This window comes from Dromiciops gliroides, chromosome 1, assembly GCF_019393635.1.
Source record: "Dromiciops gliroides isolate mDroGli1 chromosome 1, mDroGli1.pri, whole genome shotgun sequence".
Taxonomy (NCBI): domain Eukaryota; kingdom Metazoa; phylum Chordata; class Mammalia; order Microbiotheria; family Microbiotheriidae; genus Dromiciops; species Dromiciops gliroides.
The window spans coordinates 645,775,724-645,789,803 of record NC_057861.1 but is presented as its reverse complement, the minus strand read 5'-3'; the positions used below and the strand labels follow the sequence as shown (position 1 = coordinate 645,789,803).

Sequence of the window (14,080 nt, the reverse complement as noted above, 5' to 3'; positions counted from 1 at the left end):
TGGAGTCAGGAGTACCTGAGTTCAAATCCGGCCTCAGACACTTAAGACTTACTAGCTGTGTGACCCTGGGCAAGTCACTTAACCCCAATTGCCTCACTAAAAAAAAAAAAGAAAAGAAAAGAAATAGGATCCTCTAGAACAGTAGATAGAGTGCTGGATCTGAAGTCAGGAATATTTGTGTTCTAATCCAGCCTTATACACTTACCAGCCACATGATCCTTAGCAAGGTATTTAACTTCTCTCAATCTCAGTTTCTTCATCTGTAAAACTGGAATAATAATAGTAGTTATTGTTCCACAGTTGTTTTGTGAGAAGAAAATTAAATTATATTTCAAAGTGCTTTTTAAACCTCAAAGTACTACAGGAAGACTAACTATATTATTAACTTAAGGTTTATGTATTTGCTTTTTTTTTTTTTTTTTTGGTGAGGCAATGGGGATTAAGTGACTTGCCCGGGGTCACACAGGTAGTAAGTGTCAAGGATTTGAGACCGGATTTGAACTCAGGTCCTCCTTAATCCAGGGCCAGTACTCTTCCACTGCACCACCTAGCTGCCCCCATGTATTTGCTTTTAAAAAACATATTTTGGAGCAGCTAGGTGGCGCAGTGGATAAAGCACCGGCCCTGGATTCAGGAGGACCCTGGGCAAGTCACTTAACCCTCATTACCTTGCAAAAATAAATAAATAAATAATAAATAAACAAATAAACAAACAAACAAACAAATAAATAAATAAATAAATAAATAAATGAATGAATGAATAAATGGATAAATAAATGGATAAATGGATAAATGAATAGAAAAATTAATTAATGAATAAAGAAATGAATAATTTAATGAATGAATGAATAATTTAATAAATACATAATTGAATGAATGAATAATAATCCATAATTGTGTTTTAATATTAATTATTTTATAATATTATATATTTTATGCAATCAAAAACATTATTTTGAAAAGCAGTACTAAAGCTTCACAAGATTGGCAAAGATGTTGATGACAAAAAGAGGAAAAAATAGTAAAGTGACTCTGCTATTGGAGAATACAATCAACTGTACTCTTCAGGTAGTGTTTATGTGACTCAGTGGTCATTGATAGTGGCAGCAAAGTAAACTGGTGCAGGATTTACAGATGTTGGTTTGCTGGAATCATTTCTATTTAAGAATGAGATTATACTTGGGTTACTAGTTTATCATTGACATTGTTGAACACTTGCTTTTCCTGAATATCCTTTCCACTCTAATTTTTCATGACCCTAAACTGTCTTGGTTCTCCTCCAGTATAACAAGTTCTCTTATGCTATTCATTTAGGTCATGACTCTGAACTATGAATGCCCCTTAAGGCTTTGTCTTGGGGCCTCTTCTCTTTTTGATCCACACTATTTCTCTGGGTTATCTCATATGCTTCCCTGGGTTCAATTATCATCTTTATGCACATGATTCCTAGATCTTTTTTTATATATTCCTAATCACTCTCCTGAGCTACAGTTACAAATCAATATCTGCATTTTGGACATCTTGAAATAAATGTCCCATAGTCCTCTCAAACTCCACATATCTAGAATGAATGTTGCCATCTTTACTCCAAACATTATAATTATGATGCTACCTTCTTCTCAACTCTCCTATTACAATTAAGAGTTGACTATCCTCCCAGTCGTAGTCTTACAACATTAGTGTGACATCCTCAACTCTTCACATGCACTTATCCAACATGTCCAATCTGTTGCCAAAGTTTACCATTTCTACCTCCACAACATCTCTTCAATACACCTCCTTCTCTATAGTCACACAGTTAGGTAGCAGGCCTACATCACCTCTCACTTGAAAATTTCAGTAACCTATTAGTCTCCTTGCCTCAACTCTCTCTGGACTCTAATCTATTATTAACACAGCTGCCAGAATGACCAGACCTCATCTGCTTGTCCCATTCAATAAACTCCAGTGACTCCCTAATCCCTCAATCATCCAATATAAAATTCTCTGTTTGCTTTTTAAAAACCTTCAAAGTTTGGGCACTTTCTAATTTTCTAGTACTCTGGGTACTCTATGATCAAATAATACTGACCTTTTCACTATTCTTCACAGACAACATTCCATCTCCAAACTTGATAGCTTTTCACTGGGTATCCCCCATCCCTGAAATTACCCTTCCTGGTGTAAGGACCAATTTTCAATTGGGGAGTGTTAGCTAGGCGGCTCGCCCGCAATATTGGGGCAAGGAAGGAGACAGACAGCCTCCCTCAAAACAGAGCAGGATTTATTTAACAAGAATGAACTTAAACACAAACAGGATCAGTAGGATTAAGGGAAAGAAAATAAAATGGGGAAAGGGAAATAATGCAACCTGGATAATACCACTGCCCAGGAATCAGCTGAGAACACATAGCAGTGTCCCGTTGCCTTCCAGCTTCCAGCTAGAATGGCAAAAAACCTCCCTTCTTCCCAGCAGACCCCAGCCTGACCACACATAGACCCAAACCAATTGGCTGGCACCTCTGACTGACAGTCACATGACTGCCCTCACTGGGCTTCCAGTCATTACCATTTTGCCAGGCCCATGTAGACGTCAGAAAGTGGTGATGACTTAAGGTGCCAGGGCCATGGTGACTGCTACAACTAGTGGTTGGAGCACCATGCCATTTGGGGAGGCTCTGGCCTGAGCCCCAGACCAGTGTGCGCCAGGGTCTTTTAAATTCTACCCAAAAGATGGTGTCATAAAGGCCTCAAATAACAATTAATTCTATATACTGGCTACTTTGGCTTCCTTTAAGATTCAGCTCATATCCCACCTCCTATGGGAAGTATTTCCCAGTTTCCCCTGACCCTAATGTCTTCTCTCTGAGATTACTTCACACACACACACACACACACACACACACTATTTTGCATGTTGTTTCCACTATTTGAATGAAGTGAGTTCTTGAGATCAGGGAACATTTTTTTGCCTTTTTTGAATCCTCAACACTTAATATTCAACTTAATAATTCAACCATACAGAAAGTGCTTGACACATGTCTATCCGTTGACTGACTAATTAATCTTTCTTAAGTAACTTACCAATGGTTAAGTTACTATCTACCTGCTATGAGTTAGTTACTACCAATCTGTTATGATGTCTAAAAATCCCACCATTAGTGTTGATTTTTTTCTAGGTTAAAGCATTATTCCCTTTGAAAATATAAAAACCCTTTCATGAATAATCTCATTAAAGTACTATCATTCTTTAATAACCTACATTAAAATGGTTTATCAGGTAACCTTTTCAGTGTAGTATTTAATTGTGATTCGGTTTTTAAAGGTAGAAGTATGAAAAGAAAGTGCTATATCAAGTGAGAGGAGTATTATTTAAAAGTATGAGTAACCAAGAACCATTATACTTCAATGGATTGATGTTTACATTTATGTGAGCACTTTTTCCAACACATAGATCCCAAAGAATTTTCTTGATCATGTTATCTCACATGTCCTTCATAATCACGCCTAACGTGCTTACAGTCTTTCCTTAGTTATTTTTATGTTTGGAAAGTACCAATGGAGCTGCCTATCAAATATGCCTTGATGTTCCTAAACAGCATGCTCATTTTTTTTAAAGTCATATCTTTGCTCATGACATCCTCAAAGCTGCTTTCTCTGCACATTTTTATCATGTTTTGCAGTCTCCTGGTGTCTATTTATGTGTCTTTTTCTTTCTCTTTATGTGTTCTTCAATTTTAATTTTTTGGAGATTGTAATGTTCTATGACATTGAAATATCACAGAATCATAGAAGTTACTGTTGTTAATCATCTATGAACTATCTTGTAACTATGGAAACTGAAGCCTGGAAGAGTAAAACATGACTTGTTCAAGGCCACACAACATTTAAGTGGAAGAATCAGAACTATAACCCAGGTGATCTTTCTGTTACTCCACATTTTCCTTTTTTTTCTTAGGAAGAGTTTTCTGCCAGTAGTGTATAGAGTAACTTGCAGTAGAGGAAGACTGGAAGGAAAGAATCCCTTAAGAAAGTTATTATGACACACCAGAACTGGTAGTAGAAGTAGGAGTAGAAGATGAGAGGAAGATTTGACACAAATCAGCAATGCTTGGGAATGGGTTTCTAAAATTGGTAAAGAAAGATGAGAGGTCCTGAAGACAAGCCATACTTAGTGAATAGTTTTGCCATGGAGATTATTGAGAGCATTGTTTGGTTAGTTGGTATTATGCCAAGACTTCTGATATTTCCTTGGTTAGTATTTTGCCAAAATTTCTAATATCTGATGTATAATTAGAATATTCATGATATTGATCATAGGTACTTACCAATACATTCACAAGTTGCTAGGGTGACTATCCTTCGTTTGTCTAATAATAAATGTTTTCAGGACTTTACTCTAATAATTCTTTTATGGACTTTATAGTTTTTTTCTAGATTTCTTTTTGAGACTATACAATTAGATTTAACATTTTTAAAAGTAGATACAGAAATATAGACATACATATTAGTTTTTTTAGCTTCAGTATTTTTTCTTTAAATTCTATTTGTACAAGACACAGTAACTCCTGAATTGGAATATAGGGTATTTAGTGGATTTAATGCTAAAAATAGTGGGTCATAGGGGCAGCTAGGTGGCACATTGGATAAAGTGCCGGCCCTGGATTCAGGAGTACCTGAGTTCAAATCCGGCCTCAGACACTTGACACTTACTAGCTGTGTGACCCTAGGCAAGTCACTTAACCCCCATTGCCCTGCAAAAAAAAAATAGTGGGATATAAGTAAGAAGAAAAGATAAAATCAAAGTGGAATTTTTCTATAGGAAGCGTAGAAAGGATGGGAAAATACCCTTTTAAAGACTTAACATTTAAATAAGATGACATGGAATAACTTTAGCTGTCCTTATAATCATTTGACAAGCTTGACAAGGAAAAATGATGCAGCTTAGAGAACCCTCTCCATACCTAGCTATATGGTTTGCGCTTATAAATTTGACATGTGTGACATGAGTAGTTCTGTTAGAGCTAAAATTGAATGTGAAAAGGACACATTCAATTTTAAGCTTAACTGATTTAAAAACTATTTCATAACTTAAGAAATGGAAAGTATGTATGTATATGTATATATACACACACATACATTTTTGTAATATCACCTTTATCCTTTATTTATTTATTCATTTTTGTTTTGTTTTTTTGTTTTGTTTTGTTTTGGGGGGGTGTGTGCAATGAGGGTTAAGTGACTTGCTCAAGTTCACACAGCTTGTGTCAAGTGTCTGAGGTCGGATTTGAACTCAGGTCCTCCTGATTCCAGGGCCAGTGCTCTATCCACTGTACCATCTAGCTGCCCCACCTTTATCCTTTATAAAGAGAATAAAAGAAGAGAAAAACATTCAGTACTTTTCTGCATTCAACATTTTTTACTTCTTACAGTTGGGCAATATTCTATTACATTTATATATGATAAATTGCTTAGCCATCCCCCAATTAATAGTATCTATTTTGTTTCCTAAGTGCTGTTATTAATGTGGAGTTTGTGGGGCTTATGTTTGTATCACTTAGCATCTTTAAGTATATTCCTTGCAGTTCAACCTCTGGACACAACATAATAGGAAACTTTAATTACCCTTTTTCACATAATTCCAAATTATTTTCTAGAATGATTAGACAAATTCATGGATCCATCAACAGTGCTTTAATGTGCCTGTTTTTTCATAGCCCCTATAATATTGATTATCCCTCACTGTGCCAAATTTCTAAGTATGAGGTATTATCTAAGAGCAACTTAGCTGAGTATTTTTCTTACTACTAGGGATTTAGAGTCATTTTACATGTTTGTTCATAGTTCACAATTCTTTTGACAACATTTTGTTAGTATACTTTGACCAGTTAATCTTTTTGAGATTGGATTTATATATTTCTGTTTATATATATAAATTTCTGTTAGTTTTCTCTATATCTTAGATATCAAAATCTTATGAGAAATATTTGATAGAAAGTTTTTCTACAGTTGAGATTTTTTGCATTAATTTGATTCATAAACCATATTAACTTTTGTATGTCTAGTTATAAATCAAATGAACCTCACCCTCCAAAACTAAGCAATTTGATATAGGTTATACATGTATAATTATGCTAAACACATTTGTATATTAGTCATGTTGTGAAGTAAAACAGATAAAATGGAAAAAAAATAGTAAGCTTCAATGTACATTCAGACTGTAACAGTTATTTCTCTGGAGTTAGCATTTTTTATCATGAGTCCTTTGAAATTGTCTTGGATCTTCGTATTGCTGGACATAACTAGATTGTTCATAGTTGATCATCATACAATACTGCTGTTACTGTGTACAAAATTCTCCTACTTCTATTCATTTCATTTTGCATCAGTTCACTGTAAGTCTTTCCAGGTTTTCCTGAACTAATCCTGCTCATCACTTATATATATATATATATATATATATATATATATATATATATATATATATATATATATATATATATATATATATATATATATATATATATATATATATATATATATATATATATATATATATATATAAAATTTTTCGAATTACATGAAAATATAGTTTTCAACATTCATTTTTATAAAATTTTGAATTCCAAATTTTTCTCCCTCCATCTCTTCCTTCCCCCCTCCCCAAGACAGCACTGGTCATCATTTCTTATAGCACAATAGCATTTCATCAAAATCATATACAACAATTTGTTTGGCCATTCCCAATTGATTGGCATCACCTTAATTTCTAATTCTTTGTCACCACAAAAGGAGCTGCTGTAAATATTTTTGTACATATATGTCCTTTTCCTTTCTCTTTGATTTATTTGGGAAATAGACATACTAGCAATCAAAGGGCATACAGTTTTATAGCCCTTTTGGTGTAGTTCCAAATTGCTCTCCAGAATTGTTGAATCAGCTCACAACTCTACCAACAGTGCATTAGTGCCCTAATTTTCCCACATCCCCTCCAACATTTTTCATTTTCTTTTCTGTAATATTATCCAATCTGATAGATGTGAGGTGGCACCTCAGAGTTGTTTTGTTTTTAATAATAAACATTTTTATTTAAAGTTTTGAATTCCAAATTGTATCCCTCCTTCCCTTCCTCCCTCCCTGAGGTGGCAAGCAATCAGATATAGGTTATACATGTGCAATTATGTAAAACATTACCTTATTAGTCATTTTGTATAAGACAATTTGAATAAGAGAAAAAAATGAAAGAAAGTGAAAAGTAGCATGCTTCAGTCTGTGTTCAATCAATATCTGTTCTTTCTTTGGAAGTTGATAGTATGCTTCATCAGTAGTCCTTTGGGATTGTCTTGAATCATTATGTTGCTGAGAATAGTTAAGTCATTCACAGTTCTTCATCAAACAATATTGCTGTCACTTATGCACATTCTCTTGGTTCTGCTCACTTCACTTATATGTCAGTTCATACAAGTCATTCTAGGCCTTTCAGAAATCATCCCACTTGTCATTTCTTATAACACAATAATATTTCATCACCATCACATATCACAACTTGTTTAGCCATACCCCAATTGATGGGCATTCCTTTGATTTCTAGTTCTTAGCCACCACAAAAACAGCTGCTATAAATATTTTTTGTACAAAAAGTTCTTTTTCTCAAAATTGTGTTAATTTACATTTCTCTAATCAATAGTGATTTAGAGCATTTCTTCATATGAGTATAGATCAGTTTGATTTCTTTGTTTGAAAATTGTCTGTTCATATCATTTGATTATTTATCAATTGGAAAATGACCTGTATTCTTATAAACTCAAAGGTAATTTTAATGGGATATAAGTTCTGAAAACTCCAGCCAGCCTTTTGAGCCTCTCCAAAGCCTTCTCATAAAGGCTTTGTGCTTTGATTTTTATTACCAGAAAGTTAGGCCAGCTAAGTTCACAGAGGTTCATTATGAATTTGGTGGCAAGGTGATAAAACTTTCTGTCACAGGGACTCACAAACACTATCTGCTAAGTTCTAGAGAGCCTATGATCTGCACTGGCCCCGAAAGTATCCACAGCAACAAAATCACAAAAACTTTAAGCGGGAAAAAATTGGCAGTCCGAGAGTCTGTTCCCTAGTGGCAACATGGTGCCCCAGTGTCACTGGTATGGTTTATAACAAACAAAGGACCTCAATGCTTCAAGAAAATGATTTCTGTTGAATTTATTATTCAACCTAAGTGAGGTATGCCAAATCTCACCTTAATCCTTGGCTATTCCATTGGATTCTTTTTATGGTACCATTCACATCTTTATCTAAACACCGGGCCTATATTACTCAAGACTCTGGGATTGTCCTGCCGTCTGACAATTTGTTTACTCTGCAAACTTAACAATAGCTAATGGTGGTGTGGCAAAGAAATACAAAGTAACATGATCCATTTATTATTTTCTTAATAGACATGATTTCATTGGTACAGGGGATTCCTGATGAGGAATTCCTTAAGGAAAGGATATTGGAAACTGATTGTCAGTGTATAGTCAGAGTAGTCAGAGGAAAGACTTAAATTCAAGTTACTTGATGATGAAGCTGGTTATTTATCAGTTATGCTACATTAATAGAAACAGAAAGAGAAAGTTGATATAAGGCCTTCTTTGCTGTGCTCATGTCATACTACATTGGACTATGGTGTTCGCTTCAGGATGTCACATTTTTGAAAGGATGCTGTAAGAATTAAGTGGATCATTTTGGATTTGTAATTCTTGTTTGTCCTTTGTTTTCAAAGAGAACCAGTGATATCATGAGTAATATTTCAATTTTCTTGTGAATTGGATTTAAGTGAAGTTGAGTTGTGCAAAGTTGGCAACCTCACTGCCTTTTCTAGAGTCATCAAAGTTCAGTGGCAGAACAAAAGCCCAGACAACTGGTAATGTCCTGGGATGCCGTGGATGACTTTGGCATCTTCTTTGTCTGACTACCCTCTGAGCATAAGAATGCGTTGAGTAAAGCCATAGATCATCCCTGGGAAGTACTAGTCATTCTATCCCTTGAAGTTCAGTTTAGAAATCCCCAGCTACAAGATGCTAAATTTAGAGTAGGAGGGAGATTATCCATTGCAATCCCTTCAATTTAAAGGTGAGGAAACTGAGATTAAGGGACTTTTTCAAGCTTACATATGTGATGAATAGCAAAACTGGGCCTGGAATTCAGGTCCTCTTGCTAAAAACCTAATGTTATTTCCATCTCATTGTGCTGCCTCTTAGCGATTGACCTTTGAATGCACTGTGATTTTAGATTACCTTAGGCTGTGGCAATGTGACATTATGAATAATCCAATTTACTGTATTCCAATGGCTCTCTCTCTCCCTCATTAGAGTATGTACTTTAAAATGTTCAAATCTTTTTAAACTCTAATACTTTAAGAGACATGTCCTCCTCATCATTCCCATTTAGTGAATTCTAGGGTATGAAAAGGAATGGATTATAGTGAATTAATTATCTTCACAGATCTTTTTCTGAGCACATTGCCGGTAGTGCCCTCAAAAGCCTAAAAGGGATTTACAAGTCACTTCTCTATTTCATCGTCAAGTGGGTTTGCTATTTCCGAGTCTACAGTAAATGGGTGGGATTGTTTTTCAAACTAAGAATTCCCTTCCTCTCAGAAGAGTACATTTCCTTTAGCTGTGTATATTTACGCATAATTGACAAGTTGTTTTAAGGAATTAAGTATTCCCCAGCTTCTTGGCCTTTGCAGAGAGGAAGATCCTTGAAGGCAATCAACAAGCTGAATGAAACACAGCGTGTTTTCTTAGCTTGTAATTCCTTGTAAATCAATATCAAGCAAACATTCTTACTTTAAAGGTTAAATGCTTCGAGCATTTTGATAGTAATGAGAGTATTTTCAAGAGTGCAAAATGAGAACAGAAAATTATGCTGTGATTTACATAAAATAGTAACTCTTCCATTTTTGTTCAAAGATCTGCCTTAGTTCAAGTACTTTACATATTGCTTGTTTATGTAAATGTCTAAGAAAATATTCTCATGCGAAATGCATCCCTATTTTAGTTTGATTTTATGTAACTCAGTTTCCAGTCGATTTTGATAAATTACAAAAGACAATTAAATCATTTTTTTCTCAAATAAATTTTTAAGTTTACATTTCCAGGCAAGTTTTAAAATCATTTATATGATCTACAATAAAGTGGCTTATTTGTACTAATCAAAATAATGTCTCCTGAACTGAATGAAATTTGGGCTTTCAGTGCTTCCCATTTGTATGATAGTAATAGTTTACTGAGTAGTCTACCTTCTCTAATCCATTTCTTCTCAGAAAATTTTCTAGTATACATATTATATTATTTCTCAGCTCAAAAGCCTTCAGCGACTACCTATTGTTCATAGAATAAATTATGAAGTCCATGACTTTGTATTAAAAGCAATCCATAATGTGGCTGAAGTCTACTTTTCCAATATTATAATTTATGTATGTTCTGGTCAAACTGTATTGGTAGGTGTCTCCATATTTAGCCCTATAAACTATAGCTTCCAATTACGTATCCAAGTATGGCTGGACTTGTGCTTTAGAAGAATCACTTTACTTGTTGAAAAGAAGAAAGATTGCAATGAGCAAAGACTTGATCCAGGCAGACTCACCAGTATGCAATTGTAGTAGTCCAGGTATGAGGAAATGAGGGCTAATACCAGAATGGTGACAATATCAGGGGAGAGAAGGAGGCATAATTGAAATATGTTGTAAAGGTGAAATATATAGACCTTGGCAACAGATTAGATATGGGTGATAGAGTGAAAGATAGGGAGGAATTGAGAATGACACCTAGGTTGTGAGCTTAAGGGATAGGGAGGGAAATGTCTTTTACAATTAATAGGGAAGGTAAGATGGAGGGGTAGTTTAGGGGAAAAGAAGATGAGTTCCATTTTGGATATGTTGAATTTATGATGTCTACTGGAAATCCAGATCATGATGTCTGAAAGGCAACTGAAGGTAAAATGTTGGAGGTCAGCAGAGAGGTGGAGCAGGATAGGATTACAAATGGGGTAAGACTTGATCCAGGCAGACTCACCAATATGCAATGGCAGTAGCCTAGGTATTAGGAGATGGGGGTTAATACCAGAATGGTGGCTATATCAGGGGAGAGAAGGAGGCATAATTGAAATATTTATGTTATTTTAAATTTTTATTTATTTTATTATATATTCCCCAACTATATTTTAATTTGAATAATACTTCGGAGTATTGCAGGCTACATGTATCCCATGGGCAATACATTTGTAACCTCAGCTCTAGGACAGGACTTCTTAAAATTTTCTACTAACAACCCTATTTTGCCTGAGAAATTTTTACATGACCCTTGGTATGTATGTATATAAAATGGACAAACATAATATTTTACTGTTGCCGACATTTTTGCAACCTGCACATTCAGTTCCATGACTCCATATAGGGTCCCGACCCACAGATTAAGAAGCTTTGCTGTAGGACATGTTGAAAAAATTCTTCTTAGTGGAAGCAATGTAATCTTTTTGTTCATGAAAGTAGAAAGATTCTGACATATTCTTAGCCAGTTTATGTCTTGTTACATATTGTTTAGTGCTATATGTTTGCAAGTAGCATTGACGTTATGGAAACCTTCTACCATTTATTGCATATATTGTATGATCAATTAGTCCAGGCTTCTTAAGAATAACACTCCTGTAATTTCTGAGTGCAATGACATGGTCCTGACTTGACTGCATAAAACCTTACATTTCTCCAAAAAAAATCGTCATGATTCAGCTCTCTCCCTCCAGCCTATAAATATGACCATGTCTCTCCCATTCTACGAAAATAAAAGCCACCATTTGATCCTTCCTTTTCTGTGTTTTCCCTATACATCTTCTACCCTTTTTAGCTAAATTCCTTGAAAAGGCTGTCTACAATTAGTTCCTCTATTTTCTCTCATTCCACTCTCAACCCCTTACAATTCAACTTCTGATCTCATCATTCCAGTGAATCTGATCTCTCCAAATTTTGCAATGACTTCTTAGTTGTAAAATCAGACTGCCTTTTTTCAAACTTCATTCTCCCCAAATTCTCCAGAGTGTTTGACACTGTCATTCACCCTTTTCTCCTTTATACTCTCTTCTTTTTAGTTTGTTTGGATACCGATCTCTCCTGGTTCTCCTGCTACCTATCAGACTTCTCGGCAGTCTCTTTTGCTGGATCCTTATTCAGATCATGCCCTTTCACTGTAAAGTGTCACTCAGACTTCTGTCCTAGGTGGTCTTCTCTTTTCCCTCTATAATAATTCACTTGGTGATTTCATTAACTCGCTTGAATTTAATTACTACCTCTATTCTGTAGGTGTCTTTTACACTTTTGTGGAAAATAAACGAGAGAGAAGAGTCCTGAGGAAAGGAGACCACACAGAAGGCTATTTCAGTAGTCTGTGGGAGAAGTGATAAGGACCTGAAATGGGTGGTGGCTCCATGGAATGATGATGATTTTTCTCTTATACATTAAGGTTGATAAAATTCTTTCTTCATCACAATCCTGTGAGTTAGGTAATGTGAGCTTTGCATTAAATGATATGACTAACATCAAAATAATAATAACAACGACTTCCATATAGCTCTTTATGGCTTACTACACTTTTCCCAATTCAACTACAATTTTTAATACTGCAACATGCAAGGTCCTGTTTTATATGTTGAGTTTTGTCCTCATAGCCACCCTGAAATAGTTATCCCCATTTTACAGATGAGTAAATGAAGATTCATCAAGTTTAATCAATTTGTCTAGGTCGACATAGTGAGTAAATAGGGAAATCAGGACTCTTTTTCTGTTCTCATTTCTAGCCTATACATAATATTTTACACTTCAGAAAGTGCCTTTTAAAAAAAAAAGTTTTGTTATTTGCTTGCAATTCAAAGTTTCAAGCTTTCTGGGATTCTAAAAATTTCTGAGCAAAATTACTGATTGTTTCATCCTTCTTATGAAATTTAAAATTGCATATTTGGATTTTCAATGTGATTTCTCAGATCTAGACATGTGCTTTTATGTAGGTTGGCCACTGTAAGCACATGGTTATCGGGGCAGTTTTTTTTTCCTTATTGTGAAAAATAAAATGAAAAAGAAATTTTATCAGGTCCTAGAATATAGCAAAAGTATGACACCAAGCCTATTCTGATTCCCACTTGTAGATATGGTCATCTTTTCTCTGGAGATGAAGAACAGTTCCCTTGAAAATGAAAGGTTTGAAGCATTCATTTTGGTGATACTGTGACTTTGAATTTTATAGTTACTGCCATGTGAAACTTTCCTATATTCAAATATGGTCATTTTGTTTTGTATTGAAATCATAAAACCTTTTAGGAATCACTTTTTTGGGGATGTTTTATAAATATGTGCTAGTGAAGAATTTAATATGAGATTCTGAGAATTGTTCATTTCTGGTTACTGGTTTGAATCAAATTAACCTTGGATTTCCAATTACCATGATTTTCTTGTTTTTAAAAGTAAATACTCCAATGGATTTGGGGTATTGATATAGGAATTCCATTCAGGGTTGCATACTCTTGCCCATATCCTCGCATAAGTTCCTGCACAGGACACACCCAACACACTGAGGCCTTACTTCAGAAGGATGCCAATGACTGTCATTAATTATTAAAAATAATATTAAATATGTAGTATATAAAATGTGACATAGTAGTTTGTGGGGATGCACACAAAGACAAAGTAGTGCCTACCATTAAGTGGCTCTCATATTTGGAGGGTGAGGGTAGTGTCACATGAATGCAGATAACTAAATGCCAAGAATTTGGGGGGTATTAAAAATTAGAATAATGGGTCATTTCCAAACCATGCCACCTACATTCTGACATTCTTCCTTTTCACCGATAATCAGAATCCTGCCCTTTGACCATGGACTCTGATATGTGAGTTTTGGTCTTATCGTGACCAGAATCAAGCTATCATAGCAATTATCAGTTATTTTCAAATTATTCCCACTGTATTCTTTACATTCTTCCTCTAATTCCATTGGGACTTGGATGCCTGCCCCTGGGACTTTCACCTATGATTAGTGAGCTTTTATCTTATTTTACCTACAACTGGGATGCCACT

At 34.9% G+C, this 14,080-nt stretch overlaps 1 protein-coding gene across 1 annotated transcript in view; it reads left to right on the top strand.

Moving 5' to 3' along the window:
* Positions 1-14,080, top strand: part of PTPRD (protein tyrosine phosphatase receptor type D) — a 2,680,207-nt gene that overhangs the window by 984,560 nt on the left and 1,681,567 nt on the right.